The following is a 15,969-nucleotide window of genomic DNA, read 5'->3' on the forward strand; positions in this document are numbered from 1 at the left end:
AATATTTGTAGCCGAGGGATTTCTGACTGACTCCTGTTATTGAAAAGTTAGTGGAGTTGCTGGGGATGGTTTGCTGGGGCTTGTGCTGTGAGCTGCCTCAGACATTCAGTGAGACCGGAGGATTGGGTGACCCAAACTTTGGATGGAGCATGGGGACTATGGTAACAGCATCTGGGTGTGTAACATGAACACCAAATGGAACAGAGGCTGCAGAGAGGGGAAGCTCTGAAACCACGGAGTGAGTGTGTGTTGGGAAAGGGATCTGCTGTATCCTCTCCGGGTTTTCCAGGAACAGCTTCCCAAGCTACACTTAACCCAGGAACAGAGTGTTGAGGGGATCTGGACTGAACAAGGAGCTGGTCACAGAGCGGTGTCACCTTCTTCAACACGACCTGCAGCTTCACGCCAGGGGGAGGACGGTGCTGCCGGTGGCTATTAGGGTCACAGTTTCATTCAGCTTCTGTGATCTGAAACTTTCCAGGCCGGAGTCGGTGACAGCTCCGTCTTCTCCCAGCATCTCAACATCAATGTCACCATTCGGTGATGGAGGATGTATATGGTGGATGAGGTCAATACATTCCCTCTCCCTCAGCGGGAAGCTGCCAGGTGTATCCTGATTTTCCCAGTATAATGAGATTCCCGAAGGTGAACATGGTACCTGCAGAGTAGCCATTAAATGGCGAGAGGTAGAGGAACTGAAGGAGCTCTCTCTCTATTAATGTTACAGTGTGTCCATGTACAGTATATTATGTTGGTGAATACCCCTGTCCTGAAAGCAGCCATAGTTCCTTCATTCAGAAGCAGGCAGCCATTCCCACCATCTACGGGTCTCCATATAGAAAGGAATAATTGTATCTTGGATAAAGGCCATCCCCTTACTACACGTTTCAAAACACCATCCCCACCACCAACCAACCACATCAAAAGTATCCCATGTGTACAGAGAGCAATGGGGTCACTCGGAGTGTCAATGAGCAGACCATCGGGGATGGAGCAAAACCTTCCATGTCCAAACGGGTCTCCGTGAATTCCCCAGTACCCAGTATCACTGAGTCCTGTAATCCCTCTCCATTTCAGTAAGATGCTGCCTTCCATTATTCCTGTAAATGAAATTGCAGGTTATATTATGTTGTATTGCTCCTTCCAAATTATTATCTATTGCCTTGAACTTTCTGTATCTATTTGCAGACACTCCACCCTCTCTTGATAATTTTATCTCTTGCTTATCCAAGCGACATCACCAAACTCAGTATCTGAATATCTATTCCAACCTCCTGATCATTGTTGTAGATTGTAAATAGTTGAGGTACCCGCACTGGTCACTGTGTGACTCCACTGGTGACGTTCTGACAAACGTAGTTGATGGTATAAGTTCATCTTGGAGTGCAGTTACTAGCGGTGTACCTCAAGGATCTGTTTTGGGACCATTGCTTTTTGTTATCTTTATAAATGATCTAGAGGAGGGGCTTGAAAGCTGGTTGAGTAAGTTTGCGGATGACACAAAAGTCGGTGGAGTTGTGGATAGTGAGGAAGGATGTGGCAGGTTACAGCGGGATATAGACAAGTTGCAAAGCTGGGCAGAAAGGTGGCAAATGGAATTCAATGTAGCTAAGTGTGAAGTCATTCACTTTGGTAGGAGTAACAAGAAGATGGATTACTGGGCTAATGGTAGGCTACTTGGTAGTGTGGATGAGCAGAGGGATCTTGGTGTCCATGTACACAGATCTCTGAAAGTTGCCACCCAGGTAAATAGTGCTGTGAGGAAGGCATATGGTGTACTGGGCTTTATTGGCAGAGGAATTGAGTTCCGGAGTCCTGAGGTCATGTTGCAGTTGTATAAGACTCTGGTGCGGCCTCATCTGGAGTATTGTGTGTAGTTTTGGTCGCCATACTATAGGAAGGATGTGGAGGCATTGGAAAGAGTGCAGAGGAGGTTTACCAGGATGTTGCCTGGTATGGTAGGAAAATCGTATGAGGAAAGACTTAGGCACTTGGGGCTGTTCTCATTGGAGAAAAGAAGGTTTAGGGGAGATTTGATAGAGGTGTACAAGATGATTAGGGGTTTAGATAGGGTAGACACTGAGAACCTTTTACCGCTAATGGAGTCAGCTGTTACAAGGGGACACAGCTTTAAATTAAGGGGTGGAAGGTATAGGACAGATGTTAGGGGTCGATTCTTTACACAGCGGGTTGTGAGTTCATGGAATGCCCTGCCAGTAGCAGTGGTGAACTCTCCCTTTTTATGGTCATTTAAGCGGGCATTGGATAGGCATTTGGAAGTTATTGGGCTAGTGTAGATTAGGTAGGATTCGGTCGGCGCAACATTGAGGGCCGAAGGGCCTGTACTGCGCTGTATTTTGCTATGTTCTATGTTCTATAACTGATTGAGACTGACTTATCCAGAGAGCCTGCTTCCTGTTTGATAGACAGTCCTCAGTTATACTGTGTAACACAGTCGAAAGGCTGAGTATGGACGAGGAGCATCAGTCAGGAATCCAACCCTTCGAACCAGCTCCGCCATTGAATACAATCATGGCTGATGTTATCGCGGCCTCTGTTCCACTTTCCTGCTATCTCTCCATCCTAAGACACTTTCTTTGCAGGAATCAGTTGAGGGAACTATCTCAGAGCTCCTTCCAATATAACAATACACTTTCTTCATTGAGTAGAAAAATTCTTTACACACTACTCCAATGTCATCTCACTAAGATCCTGTACAGAGGCAGCAAAAACATTACCAGGGTGGTGAAAGGTTCACACCCAGTTTAGAGCAGTCTCAGCTCTCTAGGGTAATACACAGCATTGTCTAAAATCATTGTCCTTCTCTACTCCACATGCATAACGGGAGATCTGGAGAAAATCTCACGATAATGCTTGAGAAGAGCATGAATAACGTGGCGAGATGGCCCCTAACATTAATTTTGTTTAGAATCTGACGATAGTCGAGGTGCCAGAGTACTGGAGAACGATTAATACGATTCCACTTCACAGTAATCATGATTTGGAGATGCCGGTCTTGGACTGGGGTGTACGAAGTTAAAAATCACACAACACCAGGTTATAGCCCAACAGGTTTAATTGGAAGCACATTAGCTTTCAGAGAACCGCACCTTCTTCAGGTGATTGTGGGGGACAAAATTGTAAGGCACAGCATTTATAGCAAAACATTACAGTATGATGTAACTGAAACTACATATTGAAAATCACCTTGATTTTCTGTTGAGTCTTTCATCTGTTCGAATACCATGATAGTTTAGCTTCTTCCGTGTGTAAATCAAAAAAACCTTTTGTTAAAAGTTGCATTCTCAGGTTAACTGTAACAATTAGGTTAGTTACACAATATGTCGAAGGTGTTAGCACCCTGTGTTCTCTGTCTATGCCATGATTTTAGATCGATTCTAACCTAAAAAGTCAGATAACATAGTTTTACTGTATTCATGCAGTTTTTGAGCAAAGTACAATGTAACTCTGCAAGTAAAATTTAGCCCACAAAATGTATGGGCGCATGTGGGTCTTTGTGTCTGTTTGTGTGTATGTCTGTCTGGCTTGGGGGTTGTGAGTGTGAGAGAGAGAGTGTATATGTGTGTGTAGTGATTGCAGAGTGTCTTAATTCTGTGAGGGTGTGCATGTGTGAGTGTGGAAGTGTGTATGTGTCTGGGGTGGGGGTTTGCGATTGTCTGTGAGAGAGAGGGTATATGTGCCTGCATGAGTGTAGAGTGGTCTAAGTCTCTGAGAGGATGCATGTGTGAGTGTGGGAGTGTGTGTGTCTGTAAGGGTGTGCGTGAGAGTCTGTGTGCGTGTCTGTGTAAAAGTGTGTCCGTGTGTATGTGTGTGTATAGGAGTGACTCTGGGTGTGTGTGTGTGTAAGTGTGGCTGTGTGTGTATATAGTGCAATGGTGGTCACCGGTAGTATGACATGAACTGAAGGGCCCGGTTGAGGCCCTCCCTTTGGGTACAGAACTTAGCTATCAGCCCCTGTTTGGCCACTTTTCGCTGTTGCCTGTCCTGAAGTCTGCCTTGGAGGATTGTCACCCGAAGGTCCGAGGTCGAATGTCCTGTACCGTAGAAGTGTCCCCAACTGGGAGGCAACACTTCCGTCTGTTGATTGTTATGTGGTGCCCATTCATCTGTTGCCGTAGCATTTGCTCGGTTTCCACAATGTACCATGCCTCCAGGCACCCTTGCCTGCAACGTATAAGATAGACAATGTTGGCTGAGTCACATGAGTACCTGCCACGTACATGGTGGGAAGTGTCCTCACATGTAATGGTAATACCCATGTCCACACTCTGACACGTCTTGCAGCGCCTACCGTGACAGGGTTGTATGGCGCTGTCCTGAAAGCTGGGCAGCTTGCTATGAACATGTGATCTGTTTGAGGTTTGGTGGTTGTTTAAAGGCAAGCAGTGGAGGTGCTCATCCTCGTTGATAATGTGTTGCAGGTCACGAAGAACATGGCATAATTTTTCAGCTCCTGGGAAGTACTGAACAACGAAGTGTACCCTGTTGGTTGCCACAGCAAGGTACCGTAATGAGTTCCTGAGGAGATAGACACGTGCTCCCTAAGTGACAAAACCTGAACACAATACTCCAAGTGTGGCCTTACCAAAGTCCTGTATAACTGCAACATAAATTCCCAACTTCCATACTCAATGTCCGGCCTGATGAAGGTCAGTGTGCCAGATGCCTTCTTCACTGCCCTGTCTACATGTGACTCCACTCTCAGAGAACCGTGCACCTACATACCAAGATCTCTCTGCCCACTACACCCCTTAAGGCCCTCCCATTCACCGTGCAACTCCTACCTTGAGTTGAGTTTCCAAAATGCAAGTCATCACGCATCTATATTAAATTCCATTTGCCATTTCTCGGCCCACTTCCCCGCCTGATTAAGGTCCTGCTGCAATTTCTGATAAACTTCCTCACTGATCATGCTCCCATTTATTTTAGTGCCATCTGTAAACTTACTAATCATACCTTGTACATTCTCAACCAAATCATAGATAACACACAGCCATGGACCCAGCCTCCAGTCTGACAAGCATCCTTCCACTAAACCCTCTGCTTCCTACCGTCAAGCCAACTGTGTATCCAATTGGCCAGTTCCCCAGCATTCCACGTGATGTAATACTCCCGAGCAGCCTGCCATGTGGAACCTTATCAAAGGCCTTACTGATATCCATAGAGACTATGGTTACTGCTCGGCCCTCATCAACCTTCCTGGTCACTTCATCAACGAACTCTAATAATTTGGGAAGCATGATCTCCCACTCACAAGTCTATGCTGACTGCTCCGAATCAAACCCTGTGTAAGTAATGGGTGCAGTCAATGGTATGCTGTCCTTCATTGTAAGATGATTCAAGTACATAAGTAATGCCATCTTCCTGCTGTTGTAGGGCCTTGCTGAGAGCGTGGTTGAGACACTCTCTACGGATTTGATCTCCTTTGTAAGGAATGATCTCCTTACCACAGACACGGATGATGGTATCACGAGGATAGAGTGAAGAAGCTGAGTGTTTAATCAGTAGAGTTGTGAGAGAAGATGAAATGGTGACGTTAAACTTGAGTAGTGGCAGCGATCACTTATTTCCAAAAGAGACATTGATAGGGTGAGAAATTCCATACTTTACCCAGGATTAATTGGTGTGATTTATTGCCACGTGTACCTCAGTACAGGGAAACACTTTATTTATGAGCAGTGGAGGCAGATCATAGTAAACATGGCCAGACAGATCATGCGGTGGAAATAGACTTGGACAGAGTAAGGCATACAGGTTACACTGAACAGGACGTGCACGAGACAAGATCGACATGAACAAGATCAGCATTATTTGAACTTAGAGAGTCCATCCATCAGTCTAACGTGACTTTCCTAATAGTTTATTTGCCTAAATTAACTCTCCCCACATTATTTTGCAGTTGGCGTGTGAACCCGTACTGAACGTCAGGTTACTCACAATCCCCAACAGCAGCCACAATACCTTCCATCTGAAACAGGTAGCCATTCCCACCAGCTTCCACCCTACATAGAGAACACCAGGCTGGCTTCTCGGAGATGGAAGGTGCCTTCTTGTGACTTCACACAAGACATCTGGCTTCCCTCCTCACCACTAGAAAACCGCGTTAAAGTCCCACGTGTGTATCATGACAGACGGAGCTAAGAAGAACAACGTGGAGCAGTCTGTCTGTGCAGCCTCTGCTCCACTTGTTCACCATGTTAGAGCATCAATTAGGAGATAGCGAGGATTGTTGATGCTGAAGATCAGAGTAGACAGTGGTTTGCTGGAAAAGCACAGCAGGAGAATCGATGTTTCGAGCATAAGCCATTCATCAGGAATCAGCATCAATTACCTCATTCTGCCCCTGTGTAAGTGCATTGAGGTGGGAATGGCCTCCTACTGTTCCTGAATAAGTGACTCAAGGGACTGACTGGCTTCTTCCTCGTCCGATTGGACAGGGCCAAGGGCCTGACTGGTTACCGCTAGTTCCTGTATGACAGCTCGATGTGCTGACTAGTGTGATGATGCTGTAGCTTTAAGAGGTTATTTTGTTCTGGTTTCTTTTAAGAGAAAGATTGAATGACTGTTACCCAGCTGGCTAGTTAAGACCACTTGAGTAAATAACTAGTGAGGCCTTAGGTTTATTTTACTGCAGATGGAATGGGTGTGGTCAGCTCTAACAAATTAGGATTTCTGGGTTTTGGTTTCTCAGTAACATCAGAAATTATTGGGGTCTCCACTGAGTTGAAAACTTTAGTGAATGTCTCCTGGCAGCTACTCTGTATGGATTTTCTCTTGGTGCTGTTTTGAAATCCTGAATTGGAGAAATATTTGTGTCAATCAGTGTCTGAATATCCCTTTTTGCCAAGGGCTGTGTTCATATGATTTCCAGTATTAGAACGGTCATTAGTATTAGTTCCTAGATCTATTATTCTGTTAACTTGTCTAATATAAATACGTTACTCTAAATTCTTCTTTCTTTGGTTTTATTTCATCTATCATGTTTAAGTAAATGGTGTTTTGCTTCACACCAAGTAGTTTGACCACTCACATTGCATCTGGAATAGACAATTTACATTTTCTTTGAAATTAGGAAACATTAGAGTCTCAGCTACCGCCTTCAAATATTGTCGAGGGGCTCTGGTGTGGCCCATCACACTAGAATCCTTCTCTTCCTGAGTAATATTTTGGAGGCACTGAATGGGCTGTCCCTGCGCTTCTCCAATAGTGTCAATGGGCTGAACGACTTCCTCATATTCCTGTGAAACCAGTGTGAGGTGCGGAATGAACTCTTATTTTACTGTGGCAATATGCATTGTCAGACAGTCCTTTATATGACTGTTATGGACTCTTTAAAAGCACAAGCCTCAATGGTGTCCATGTCTTGCTTCACATGGACACAATCCAGTTCAGGAGCTGACGGGGGCGTCAAATTATTCTGAACATTGTGGAATCCGCATTGACCATCCCCACTTCGGATCTTATGGTGAGGAGGGTGAGGGTGGGGAGACATTGATGAAGCAGCTGAAGGTGTTTGTGAAGAGGAAGCTACCCTGAGGATCTCCCACAGAGGTGACCCAGGACTGAGCTGATGAACATCTTCCTTTGTGCCATGTTTGACTCCAAATACTGTAGAGTTTTCTCCGATTCCCATTAAGTTCAGATTTGTTAAGATCCTTGATGTCAACAGAAGTCAACAGAAGCCTTGATATCAGGGTCAGTTATTTTTATCTGAACCCATGTGTCCTGTCAGAGAGTTGAGGGCAATGAAGAATTGGATGCGAAAGAGGATTTGAGACCAAGAGCAGATCAGCCATGATCTTAGTGGAGGAGAAGGAAGGCTTGGGGAGTGAACGACCTGCCCCTGTGTCTGATGTTCACACATTCTGTTATTGGAAAGTTAGTGGGTGTTATTTTCATGAATGTTCTGTTATTGAATGTTGCCGTCAGAGAGACAAGAGGATTTTGTGAGCCATCGCTGGGTGAGGTATGGGGGCTGTATTCATAGTGAATTTGGGTCTACAACATGACCAACGAACGGAGCACAAGTTTCAGAGAGGGGAATCTCTATAAAGAGAGATGAGGGGCCTCTTTCATACCCAGCCTGGGTTTTACAATTACATTTCTCAAATCACTCAAAGCATGTGGGACAATATTGAAGGGCCGAATGATCTCCTCTGTTTCTGTGCACCAGGTTATAGAAGTAAGTAGCCCCTAAATGCTCCTGCCTAACAGGTTTAATGGTCTGAATGGAACACAGGAACACGGGATTGAGGGACAGGAGTGAGTCATTAGATACGTTGAACCTTCTCCACCAGGCACTAAGATTATGGCTGATCAGGTTGTGGTCTCAGCCCCACTTTCCTGTCCGCGCCCCATTACCCATGACTCAGTTCTCTGTCAAATATTTCACGAACGCAGCTTTCAATCAATATGAACATAGCGGCAAGATAAACTTCCAGTGAAGAGGATTCGGATTTGAAAGGTACTTCCAGAATTTTTCGTCATCCCTCTTATAGAATCAGAGAATCTTGCAGAACGGAAACAGACCCGTTAGTCCAATCTGTTCACTCCGATCAGATTTCAAATCTGATCCAGTCCCATTTCCCAGCATTTGGCCAATATCCCTCCTCTTTCAGATACTTTTTTAAATGTGTGATTGTAACCGCCTTCACCACTTCCTCTGACAGCACTTTATGTACACACACCACTCTGTGTGAAACATTTATCTTCACGTCCCTTCTAAATCATTCGTCCTCTCCCCTCCAACCTATGCTCTCTTGTTCAGGACTCCCCTACCCTGGGGAGCAGAACATGGCTGTTCAGAATATCCATGCCCCTGATGATTTTATAAACCTCTATAATGTCACCCTTCAGCCTCTGACACTCCAGGGGAAACACCTCAAACTAATCAACCTCTCCCTAAAGCTCAAACCTCCAGTCCTGGGACATCCGTGTAAATCTTTTCTGCAGAAAACCGAGTTGGATGCAGTATTCTTAAAGTGGCCTCACCAACATCCTGTACAGATGCAACTTGCCACCACAACTCCTATACTCAATGCTCTGACTGATTAAGGCAAATTTGTAAAATTTGTTCTGTACCACACTGTCTGCATTCGACTCCACTTTCAAGGAACAATGTACCTGCAGCTCTATGTCCATTTGTTTCACAACACTCACCAGGCCCTTACCATTAAGTATGTAATTCCTGCCCTGATCTACCTTCCCAAAATGCTTAACTTCGTATTTATCTAAATTAAACTTCATCTGTCACTCCTTGCCCCTTTGTCCCATCTATTTGTGGTCTCGTTGTACTCTGAGATAATCTACTACACCACCTTTCTGATGTTGTCTGTAAACTTACTAACTATGGTCCCAATATCCACATCTAAATCCTTTACATAAATGATGAAATGTTTTGTGAACTCAATACTGATTCTTACAGCACACTGCTGCTCACAAGCCTCCAGTCTGAAAAATATCCCTCTTCCTTCAAGCCAATTGTGACGAGCTTCCTCTCTATCCCATGTGACCGAACCTTACTAATCTGCCTACCAATCAGAATGTTGTGAACACCTTGCTGAGGTCCATATTGACAATGTCTACCAAACTGCCATCATCAATCTTCTTTGTCACCTCTTCATAAAACTCAATCAAATTAATGAGACATGATTTCCCATGCAGAAAGCCACGTTTCCTACCCCGATCAGCCCTTACCTTCCCAAATGTATGTAAATGCTATCCCTCAGAATCCCCTCCAACAACTTACCCACCACTGACATCAGGCTCACCGGTCTACAGTTCCCCGGCTTTTTGGGTCACTGTTTCCTTTTCTAGTCCCACTCCTCCACTGCTCACAACAAATGTTAAATGTAACCAGGTTGGTGATGTGGCCGATGATATCGGTCTCAGACTGGGTCAGGGTCAGTTTTAGGAACAAGTCAGGCTGGTTTCTGTAATCTGCTGAAATAGCACGTTTATGATCCAGAGCAATGTTACTCCAACTATGATGGAAAAATGGATGGCAAACTGTTTGGGTATTGCAAATACATAATCAATATTTCCCTTTCTAAAAACACTGACACACACACACACACACACACACACACACACACACACACAATCTCTGCAATTTCACATTGAAAGAACCTTGTCCAAATATTAGTGTAACTAATGACAAAAGGAAAAATTGAGAGATTGTCCAAAATGTTACTCTGCTTCTGAAGATATTGTACTCACACAGCTGCTAGCAATGGGATTTTATCCTGGGAGAGTTGGATTTGGCGGAATTCCCTTTGCATTAGGCTGGCAGGATGTCCCAGGTTAGCACAGTGGCTCAGTAGTTCGCACTGTTCCATCACAGCATCAGGGACATGTGTTCAATTCCAGCCTCGGGAGACTATCTGCGTGGAGTTTGCATCTTCTCCCCTTGTCTGTGTGAGCTTCTGATGGGTGCTCCCATTTCCTCCCACAGCCCAAAGCTGTATAATTCAAGTGGATTGGTCAAATAGTCCATAGTGTTCAGCGATTTCTACTTTAGGTGCACTAGTCAGTGGTAACTGTAAGGGCATGGGAAGGTTACTGATTGGAGGGTTAGTATGGACTTGTTGGGCCGAAGGGCTTGTTTCCACACTGCTGGGATTCTATAAAAATAAGATTGGTAACGATGACAGTAGAGTTTTGTTTTAGCTCGCACACGTTACTGTGATGAGGAATAATGAAGGAGAGAGTGCAAGAGGCCGTTTCTTCTCTGGCAGGTGACATTTTCTCCCTCTCTGAGCTGAATCACACAATAATGTCATTCTCTCCCAAACTGGACCATGTGAGGTCTCCTTGTACATTGTCCAAACTATGTCTCCATCACATTCCCTGTTCCATGTCGGTGCATCATTGCTGCTGTCATACACAGAGCCATACCCTGAGCAGGAAATGGTCTCGGTCGCTTTGAAGATATGTTTATATGTCCCTGCGTCATTAAAAAAATAAAATGTTTAATGTATTCAGAATACATAGAACATAGAGCAGTCCAGCACAGAACAGGCCCTTCAGCCCACCATGTTGTGCCGACCATTGATCCTCATGTAAGCACCCTCACATTTCTGTGACCATATGCATATCCAGCAGTCTCTTAAATGTCCCCAATGACCTTGTTTCCACAACTGCTGCTGGCAATGCATTCCATGCTCTCACAACTCTGTGTGTAAAGAACCCGCCTCTGACATCCCCTCTATACTTTCCTCCAACCAGCTTAAAACTATGACCCCTTGTGTTAGCCATTTCTGCCCTGGGAAATAATCTCTGGCCATCAACACTATCTATGCCTCTCATTATCTTGTATACCACAATTAGGTCCCCTCTTCTCCTCCCTTTCTCCAATGAAAAAAGTCCGAGCTCAGTCAACCTCCCCTCATAAGATAAGCCCTCCAGTCCAGGCAGCATCCTGGTAAACCTCCTCTGAACCCTCTCCAAAGCATCCACATCTTTCCTACAATAGGGCGACCAGAACTGGACGCAGTATTCCAAGTGCGTTCGAACCAAAGTTTTATAGAGCTGCAACAAGGTCTCACAACTCTTAAACTCAATCCCCCTGTTAATGAAAGCCAAAACACCATATGCTTTCTTAACAACCCTGTCCACTTGGGTGGCCATTTTAAGAGATCTATGTACCTGCACACCAAGATCTCTCTGTTCCTTCACACTGCCAAGAATCCTATCCTTAATCCTGTATTCAGCTTTCAAATTTGACCTTCCAAAATGCATCACATCTCATTTATCCAGGTTGAACTCCATCTGCCACCTCTCAGCCCATCTCTACATCCTGTTAATGTCCCGCTGCAGCCTACAACAGCCCTCTATACTGTCAACGACACCTCCAACCTTCGTGTCATCTGCAAACTTGCTGACCCATCCTTCAATCCCCTCATCCAAGTCATTAATAAAAATTACAAACAGTAGAGGCCGAAGGACAGAGCCCTGTGGAACACCACTCACCACAGACTTCCAGGCAGAATATTTTCCTTCCACTACCACTCGCTGTCTTCTGCTGGCCAGCCAATTCTGTATCCAGACAGCTAACACAGATACCTGTGTTAAAATGAATGTTTTGTTTCAACAAATACAGAAATTGCTGGAAATGCTCGGCAGGTCTGTCAGCATCCAGATGCCTTTTACATGATGGCGTTGTACCAGCCTCCACCACTTCCTCTGGCAGCTCATTCCACACACACACCACCCTCTGTGTGAAAAGTTGCCCCTTAGGCCTCTTCAAAATCTGCCCAATGAAGGGTCTCAAATAGATATTTATTACTGAACACCAGACACGGAGAAAGACCATAATTTCTGGTCCCAAAACACCGATCAGTATAACCCAACTCTTACGTGTGTCTGCCCTCTGCCTAAAACCATGAAATGAAACCAGGCCGTTGATTACTGTCCAGCCTCTCCTCCCCACTGACTGTGTCTGCAATCTGTCCCTCCTCCCTCTAACCACACAAGGCAAACCAAGCTCAGGGTCTTTGTGAAAATCAAGGCCGGAGTGTGCAGGCCTCCTGGAGAGGGATGGGCATTTTAAAATTAAACGGAGAAGGTGAGGAGGTGGTAATCTCACTCACTGGCCGAGGCGTGGCAGATGGAGTTTAGTTTGGATTAATGTGAGGTATTGGATTTGGTAAATCAACAATAGTAGGACTTATACAATTAAACGTAGGGCCTTTGGCAGTGTTGCAGAACAGAGACCTCGGCCGTCAGGTATAATTCTTTAAAAGTTGCATCTCATATAGATAATGTGATTAAGAAGGTGTTTAACACACTTGTCTTCAATGGTCAGACCACTGAGTATCGGAATTGGGACGTCATGTTGAGGTTGTACAGGACATTGGTGAGACCTCTCCCGGAATACTGTGTCCAGTCTGGACATCCTGCCCGCTCATTCCATAGGCACACCACCCTCTGGGTGAAACAGCTGCCCTTAGATCACTTTTAAATGTTTCCCCTCTTACCTTACAACTATGTCCTCTAGATATGGTCTCCATTAGCCTAACAAAATACATTGACTATTCACTTTGATATTATTGACCTTGATATTATTAAGCTGGAGAGGGTTCAGAAGAGTTTAACCTGGATGTTGCTGGAAATGGAGGGATTGAGCTTCAAGGAGAGATAAGTATTTTAGACAGAAGCTGGCTGTGTGTGGAATAAACTTGGGGAAACAGGGACAGTTACAACGTTTAAAGGACATTTAGATCAGTCCATGGATAAGACATCAGTTTGGATGGTGCTGTGAGCAGCTGCCCTCTCTCTCCCCCTCTCTGAATGAATCCCTGTTGGTTTTCACCCTCTGCCAATGCCTGTGCAGTGGCGTGTGGAGGCCAGCAGAGGGTGGCATTGCATCACTTTAAGCACAACAGAGACTGCCAGACCTGCCCCACACAGAGACACACAGATACACACTCAGCAATTGTTAGGACACGGCATAGATCTCATCTGGTAACTTAAACTAAACATAAATAAATGCTCAATTCGCCTCGTAAACTGTTAAAATATGAGTGACAGAGAACTCCCAAATTCCACTGTTTAAATACAAACAACAATGTAGTTTTTAACACTGAAAGTGAACTGAAAGAGACCCTCTATCTCTTAACTGCGTATTACCCGACTCCAGCTCTACAGCAATATATTGTTTCTGGGTCTGCCATCCTCTCATATCACAAGTATTTCTAAGCTCTCAGTTCAGAGCAGCATTCACTTTCTCTTAAAGGTACAGTACACACTAAACTTCATCCCATTATACCCTGATGAATATAGATAAGTGGAACCTATCCGGATTTCTCTTGCTCTGTGGTTTGTCAATATTTCATCTACTCTGTCTCGTATGTGTCAGGATTTTTGTTGCTCCATTGACAGTATGTCATTATTCGACTCTGTCCGTGGGAATATATCAGTATTTCACTTGCTCACACTCCTGTGTGTGGGGCAGGATTTCAGTTGTTTCATGGGGACTGGGACACTATGATAATCTTAATGTTTGTAAATGGTACGAAACCTGCAAGGATTTTAAAGTCTATGGAGGACAGTGTGGAACTCTAACAGGACAGTGACACGCTGGTAGACGGGGATCAATGCAGAGCAGTGTGAGGTGATGCACTTTGGTATGAAAGATAAAGAAAGACAGTTTAAAACAGGCTGTGCCATTATAAAGGGGCTGCAGGAACAGAGGGCCCTGGGTGTATATGAGCAGGAGCTTTGTTTGGGGTCGGTGCTATAACAGATATACCGTGAGTGTGAAGGAGCAGAGAGAATACAGTGACCCTTATCCTGACAGAGCGGGAAAGGTTATTGATGCTTGTCCTGTATTGCTGGGCATTTCTTCAGACCGCAGATACTGCACTGAGCTGGGTGGGGAGCTCAGACCATGCTCGGTGGGTCTGCTGGTGTGGCCCCCACTGGGAAGAGAATGGTCCCCCTCTGTACTAGCCCATCCACCAGGACCTCTGTGACCCTGTCGACAAACCGTGGTGTAATTGCCCCTTAGCTGCCAAGGTCGGGGTAAACTGTGCAGGGCAGCTCCAAACTGAGAAAGCTCAACTGTGTGCCCTTTGAACTTTCAAAGATGGCGCCAGTGCCAGGGGTCACGGAATATCCAGGGGCACCCGGGCAACTGTGAGTCCCTCCAGCCATGATGGGTGGGAGAATCGGGCTGGTATTGAATGAGAGGAACACCATGGTGGGGGAGGGGGGGGGGCAAGTCAATGCGTTTGTGTTTAGTAAGACAGCCCCAGGAACCTAGCTTGGCCTCGTACAGATAATCTCTCTGTCACACTCAATGAAAATGACACTGAGGCAAATTATTGTTAGAATCAGCCCAGTGAGTCATAGATTCTGTTGAAACTACTCCCATTTACAAAGCTGTAGAACAAATGCTCATCCAAAACTCTCCATCATTTTTCCCATCTTTCCTGGGAAGACTGGCTTATGATACCGGATGCTATCAAAGTGTCTACGTTTCAGCATTCCGAAACCTGGGAACACATGCGTCCATGACACTGTCTCTCAGTCTCCCCCTCTCTGTCTATAACCCAAACCCCTCCCATGTGATGATTTTTAAACTGATTCCCTCGCCATCTCTCTCCAGAAGTGATGTACACACCCACAGCACCCCCTTGTCATGGTACAGTACAGATGTGGAGCTGTAAATGGGTGGGAGCTGTACATCCTTTCACCTCCAGCATGGGCTGCAAGTTTCCCCACACTGGGCAGGGATCTAACACAGTGTTACAGATCAATGCACTGGGTGGGGTACACAGCCCTACATGCTGGGAGGGTAACTGCTCCTGGGTTACAGATCAATGCACTGGGGTGGGGTACACAGTCCTACATGCTGGGAGGGTAACTGCTCCTGGGTTACAGATCAATGCACTGGGGTGGGGTACACAGTCCTACATGCTGGGAGGGTAACTGCTCCTGGGTTACAGATCAATGCACTGGGGTGGGGTACACAGCCCTACATGCTGGGAGGGTAACTGCTCCTGGGTTACAGATCAATGCACTGGGGTGGGGTACACAGTCCTACATGCTGGGAGGTAACTGCTCCGGGGTTACAGATCAATGCACTGGGGTGGGGTACACAGCCCTACATACTGGGAGGGTAACTGCTCTGGGTTACAGATCAATGCACTGGGGTGGGGTACGCAGTCCTACATGCTGGGAGGGTAACTGCTCCTGGTTACAGATCAATGCACTGGGTGGGGTACACAGTCCTACATGCTGGGAGGGTAACTGCTCTGGGTTACAGATCAATGCACTGGGGTGGGGTACACTGTCCTACATGCTGGGAGGGTAACTGCTCCGGGTTACAGATCAATGCACTGGGGTGGTGTACACAGTCCTACATGCTGGGAGGGTAACTGCTCCTGGGTTACAGATTAATTCACGGGTGATCACTGCACAGGTCTCTATGCTGGTCAGACTGTC

The 15,969-nt window shown here is 45.7% G+C and overlaps 1 long non-coding RNA gene across 1 annotated transcript; it reads right to left on the bottom strand.

The window, feature by feature from the left end:
- Positions 1-3,058: 3,058 nt before the first annotated feature.
- LOC132814198 (uncharacterized) lies at positions 3,059-13,113 on the bottom strand. The gene is made up of 2 exons (XR_009644337.1): positions 11,992-13,113; positions 3,059-10,966 (listed from the first exon to the last, which is right to left on the bottom strand). It is a non-coding gene; the product is annotated as an uncharacterized LOC132814198 (long non-coding RNA).
- Between the last annotated feature and the right edge of the window lie 2,856 nt (positions 13,114-15,969).

Source organism: Hemiscyllium ocellatum, unplaced genomic scaffold, assembly GCF_020745735.1.
Source record: "Hemiscyllium ocellatum isolate sHemOce1 unplaced genomic scaffold, sHemOce1.pat.X.cur. scaffold_729_pat_ctg1, whole genome shotgun sequence".
NCBI lineage: Eukaryota > Metazoa > Chordata > Chondrichthyes > Orectolobiformes > Hemiscylliidae > Hemiscyllium > Hemiscyllium ocellatum.